Source organism: Leucopleurus acutus, assembly GCF_964270905.1.
Source record: "Leucopleurus acutus genome assembly, chromosome: 17".
Taxonomy (NCBI): domain Eukaryota; kingdom Metazoa; phylum Chordata; class Mammalia; order Artiodactyla; family Delphinidae; genus Leucopleurus; species Leucopleurus acutus.
In genome coordinates, this window is record NC_139159.1 from 10,271,735 (window position 1) to 10,278,339 (window position 6,605).

The following is a 6,605-nucleotide window of genomic DNA, read 5'->3' on the forward strand; positions in this document are numbered from 1 at the left end:
CAACCTAAAACAATGTTTGCATCAGAATTAACCAAGCCTTTTTAATATGTCTTAATTTTACAATACTGACTGCCACCAGAAATCTATAGAGTATATAAGCTAGAAACCCCTCAATGTCACTCAGAATTTTACCAATAGTTCCTTAATGATTTTGAACAAAGCAACATGATTAAAAGTTGAAAAGATGCAAAGGAAATACAAAATTTTTGCCGAAGTTCCAGAATTCTCCCATCCTCACCTTTTTGCGTAGATTCAATAAGAACAAATGGAGGAAGGAACATGATGTTTTTTAACCCTCCGATCATATGTTGACAGCAATTTTTAAAGCAAGCTGCTTAAAGCAGTTTACTGCTTAATTTTGTATTTTACTTCTGTCCTGGGATATACCTGGGAGATCTTCCTATTTCTCTATTTCAGCTGGTTTCTGCAATAACTGAGGTTACCAAAAAAAAAAAAAAAAAGAACCCGTCTTTCATTCAAAGAGCATAGTATATGGTTACAGACTTAGTGTGTGCTAAGTCAAACAATATATGTCCTTAAAAGGCAAAATGTGAAAGGATATCGATTATCTTTTCTCTTTCTTTCTTTTCTTTCCTTTCTTGTTTTGCTGTTTATTGCTTTGCGTGTAGGGGAACTGAACTTTGAACTGAAACATTTTCCTTCTTTCCTATCTCTTCATTACAAGCATCCTAGCTTTCTTAAATATCAAAAGGGCCCAGACCTATACCTGAAATAAAAACTGTTTTCTTTTATGTAATTTTCAAGGGGCTTTTAGAGTATCTTTCCCCAGTGATTACAGGGTATTTCCACATAGGCTGTCATTTTAAGGTGAAAAATTTGCAAGGACAGTCACACCATCTGTCATCAACTGGGTTCTCTGACACCCCGAGCTGCTCTGAAATGGCCAACGGCCTCCTGCATAACAAAGACCTTGCCCCTTGGCATTGTTTGTTCCCTGACCTGTGCTGAGAGTCCTTCAAAAGGGGCTTTCCTGCAACCGTTTCAGGGCTGCTTCTCAGGGGCCGGATCTTCAAAAGAAAAAAATTATTTATGCATATAGGAAATCTGAAATGCTCCGGCCTTACATCTAAATCAATAGAATCAACCCTAGAAGGAGTTTGTTCTTAGCTTTGTTTCTGTGATCCCTGAATGAAAACCTACTTAGCTTTATTTTTCATTTCCTTTCTTCTTTTGGAAGTTTCTTTAAGATATAATTTATGTGTTAAGCAATCCATATATAAAGCCAGAGTGTGTAGGTTAAATGTAACTGGACCATTCAAATACAGAAGCTGTGTCATAATAAGTGAAAAATACACCTCTGACCAACAAAACCCCAGTGCCCCTCGCCGTGGAAGTCACAGACAAGCTATTCTTACTGCCATGTCAAGCACCACTTACGACTTATAAATACAATACAGTACAATCTCACTGTAGGCCACTTGTGCCCAAAGAAGGATTACAGCTGTAGCTCACAATATTTATGAAAGAAACATGCAGAAAAAGAGAAAATGTCAACTATTGTGAAACAGTTTTTGCTAAGAAATGTATACTCCCATATGCCTGACCTGTGAAGACATAAAGCTGAGGCCCCTCTTTCTTTTAATTTGCCACGGCTGTAAAAATGTGTGTTCCTCAATTTAGGGAATCTAAGCGAGGATTCTCTTTTAAGAGACTAAGGTTTGAAAATCAGGCAGATCACTGTTAAAAGAAGCTTCAGCCATTTCTAGGAATGAATGAATAAACAAAAAAGGATATTCCCTCTGTCAACATAATTATTGGCAAGATTTTATGAGCTTCATTTAGTCCCCAAGACATAGTTATATACAACACATGGAGTGTGTGTTTATGTGCACCATAGTATAAATATGTAAAAGTCACATCATTAAATCTTTTATATGTCTGTATCCATAATACACAAAGCTGTTTTTAAATTATTTAAAGATCTATTCTCTCGTCCATATACATTAATACTAAGAAGAGTTGCCGTCAACATCAAAGGGAAACAGACCCCTAATTAGAGTTCCAATCTGCCCTGAGAGTCACATTGCAGAGCGAACAAATATGGAATAAGTTAACATTAGAGAAACTAATAATCAGTCCTCATTCTCAACTTCTGATTGTTGCAAGAATACAGCGATTTCTTAACAATAAAATGCAATCACCTTCCATCACAATTTGTAAACGTAAAATTTCATATGAACAGCTCCCAAAGAAAAAGATAACAGTTAAAACAGATAAAGCTGTGATGTCTCCATGTTAGGATATGGGACAGTTACAATTGCTCCAGAAATTTGAAATCGATCTCAAATTTCAAATTTTTGATATTACCTAATTTTCTTTTGCTTTAGCTGTTTTAATTATCGTTTTTGACACTAGGCATGTGGTTTTTCAAATGGAAAATTCCCTATTGAAAGTCTGGTTTCATATGAGGCTGGTATTAAAAGCATCAGTCATTTATTAAACAAACATTTGGTGAGACCTCTCTATGTACCAGAAAATTTGCTAGATGCTGAAAATACAGAAGCGAAAAACAGCTTCTGGCCTTGTATTGCCAAGTGGTTAAAGAACAAAACAATTAAACAGACATAGAATTAAGTATACAATGAGAACTACTTCTGGATATCAAAGTAATATATGCAAATGTTTAAGGATCTCAAATGAAAAAGAAAATGTACTCTGTGACTTTAATTTGACTGCTACTTTAATTTTCCTGTCCTGGATAGACTCTCAAAATTATTATTATGGCAAATTTCATACATATACAAAAAGAGTAGTATAATGGATTCACACGTATACATTGCCAGCTTCCCCAATTATCAGCTCATGGTCATCTTGTTTATCACATCCTCTTTCACATTACTTTTAAGAAAATCCCAGACACCACATTATTCCATCCATCAATATTTCAGTACGTATCTCTAAAGATAACCACAGTATTATTATCAAACCTAGAATTAGCAATAATTCATTAATATCATCAACTATCTCATCAGCGTTCAAATTAAATAGATTTTCAAGGGTCATACTTAAAATTTATTTACATAAGAACTAAATAAGACTCATACATTGAGTTTGGTAGGTAGGTACCTAAGTCTCTTTTAACATATAGGTTCTAACCCTTCCTCTATCTTCTTTTCTACCTCTTTCAATTTAGTAGTTGAAGATACTGGGAATGTTATTCTGCAGAATTTTCCCACAGTCTAAATCTTGCTAACTGCATTTTTGTGGTCACATTTAGAAATTGCTAGGGTACCAATAACTATTCCAAAAATTATTAAATAAGTAGAAAAATAATCTATTTATCTTGCCTTCCTGGCATGAAATATTCGATCATAGAAAATTCTTCTCTGTAGAAGAATTACAGTTAATAAATACTAGAGAAATGGCAGAATAGGAAAAATTGTCATTTTGAAACTTCTATTCAAATAATATATCTAAGTTTGCAATCATCAATGGCTGTTAAAATAATTACATGAGAAGTTAATGAGGGACTTTATAATGGATAGATGAGGCTGACAACACCTGAACCCACAATTAATATTAACATCATCAAAATGGGACAAAAAGAAATTCCATGCCTTGTGATGTGACCCAAGAAATTTACACAGCATCATCTATGAAGTATTCTAGCCAATAAGTAATTAACCAAATTGAATCAGATCTCTAAATTCACTATCATTTTACAGGAAATGGGGGGATAGTAGAGCATATTAAATAACGTCATACAAAGATGCCATCAGCATGTCCAGAATATGGGAAATGTTATCGAAAATGAAATAACCCAGTTTATTCAACAACAAAAAACACTTTGAAAATAAAGGAAGAGGAGTAACATATATTTTATACACGCTTAAGAGATAGGTCAACATAAAGCAATGTAAAAACCTTGTGGGATCCTGATTCAAATGAATTAACTATGAAAATACATTTTTGAGACAATTAGAAATTCTGACCTTGTAATCACGGCACTATGCTTATTTTTTAGAATTTTTATTTGTTAGAGATACACATTGAAGTCTTTATGGACAAAACGATAGATACATGTGATTTTCTTTAAAACATGCCAGCAGCAGAGGTACAGTGAGGGGGGCTGCAATGGATGATGAAACAAGATTGTAAAATGTTGTTAATGATCACAGTTGCCTGGTGGGTATATGAGTTTTCAACTTACGTCTGAACATTTTCATATTAAAGTGTATTTTTAAAAGATAATAATTTATTTTCCAACTGGGAGTATCTTGGGATGCTTATTTACCCTGAGATTGAAAATAAATTTGATCAGATTTTAAACACAATTCTTTGAGAAATCCCTACATGTTTTAGGGAAAGTGGTGTACACATCGTATTGAAAAATCCTGCAACTGTGCCCTGACCCTCGTGAGTCAAGGTGTAGTCTGTGGATGAACAGCACTACCAATACCCGAGCACTTGTTAGAACGCAGGATCTCATGTCCCCTCTTGACCTAATGAATCAGAATCTGGATTTTATACAAGATCCCCGGTTAACTCTCCTGTACATTAAAGTTTGAGAAGTACTGGTCTAGAACCTATTCTCCTCATGGATCTTTTCTCATGAATTATTTATTATCTTAACCTATGTTCAATCTTTCCCTTTCACTAGTTTCTTAACAATGTAGAAACAAGCTTCATTATCTCTCATCTTTAAAACAATGAAATAAGTGAACAAACAAAGTGACAAAACTGTTTCTAGTCACTGATGACCTAGGACCTTGGGCTTCCACAAGAAACACACGTACACTTAAACCAAATCCCCGTCGTTTTTCTTAAGTTCACGTGAGTAGGTTTCTGTCGCCTACCACCAATAGAATCCTAACACATCAAAGATGGGGTCCATCTTTAGATCCTTTCTCATTCTCTATTTTCAGTGAAATTTTGTTCTGCCCACATAGCTTCTCCTGCTGCCCACAAGCTAAGAGCTCCTACATCTCTGTGTCCACCACTGTCCCTTAACCCTGGGGCAGATCTGCTATTCTAGTTCCACAGTCACCTCCCACCCAACAAGTTCAAAACTAAATTTGTTATCTTCTTCATTAAACTTTTTCCTTTTTCAAGCATGTACAATTTATTTGGTCACAGCACCAACTACTCAGTCACCTTAAACTGAAAGCTAACAGTGATACTTGATTCTTGATACAGTGATACTTGATGCGTATCACTGCTATAGTTCAAACTCTAACCATCTCCAATTCATCAATACCGTCCTGTGATGGTTAATTTGGGATGTCAAGTCAAAGGGTGTTTTGGATGAGATTAACATTTAAATTTATTTATTTATTTATTTTTGGCTGTGTTGGGTCTTCGTTTCCGTGCGAGGGCTTTCTCCAGTTGTGGCGAGCGGGGGCCACTCTTCATCGTGGTGTGCGGGCCTCTCACTACCGTGGCCTCTCGTTGCGGAGCACAGGCTCCAGACGCGCAGGCTCAGTAGTTGTGGCTCACGGGCCCAGTTGCTCCGCGGCATGTGGGATCCTCCCAGACCAGGGCTCGAACCTGTGTCCCCTGCATCGGCAGCCAGACTCTCAACCACTGCACCACCAGGGAAGCCCCAACATTTAAATCATTGAGCTTTGAGTAAAGCAGATGGCCCTTCATAATGTGGGTGGGCTTCATCCAGTTTGTTGAAGGTCTGAATAGAGCACAAGACCACTTGACTGTGTTTGGACTTCGTTTGTACCATCAGTTCTCCTGAACCTTAAGACTACCAGTCCATACTGAAGATTGGGACTAGCTAGCTCCCATAATCAGATGAGACAATTCTTTATAATTATTAATTAATTAATTCATTTCCCTTGGGTTGTGTTTCTCAGGAGAACCCTGACTAATATGGACATTAGTATCAAGAAATTTAGTGCTGTAGTAACAAATATCCAAAAAAGTGGAAGTGGCCTTGGACTTGGTAATGAGTAGAGGCTGGAAGAGTTTGGGGGTACATGTTAGAGAAAGCTTAGATTGCCCTGAGGGGACTGTTAGGCACATGGACATGAAAGTTGATTTTGGTGAGATCTCAGACAGAAATGAGGAACACGTTGTTGGAAGATGGAGGAAAGATGATTCTTGTTATAAAGCAGTGGCGATTTCGGCTGAAGTGTGTTCTGTGCAAAGCAGTTAATTAAGTGACGAACTTGGATATTTAGCTGAGGAGATTTCTAAGCAAAGTGTTAGAAGTATGGCCTGGTTTCTCCTTACTGCTTATAGCAAAATGTGAGACGTGAGATACATTGGAGGAATTGTTAAGCAAAAAGAAACCAGAATTTGAAGATATGGAATGTTCTCAGCCTATATCTATACTGCAAAAAAATGAGAATGTGTGCTGTGAAGAGAACACCAAGTGTGTGACTGGGCAGTCACTCCATAAAGAGGTACCCACGGATTTAGTCAAGCATCTCAGCAGAAGCCAGGAATAGAGATGGCGCTGTACAAGCAAAGATATTCCAGTTCACACTAAAGGAGACAGAGAGAGAACAAAATAAATACAGGCTCTCCGATTTCTGAGATTCTACAGGACAGGACATTAGAGTTATCCAGCTGCAAACATGCCTAATCCTCCAAGAAAAGGGACGAATGATCCTATAAGTGCCAATGCCCAG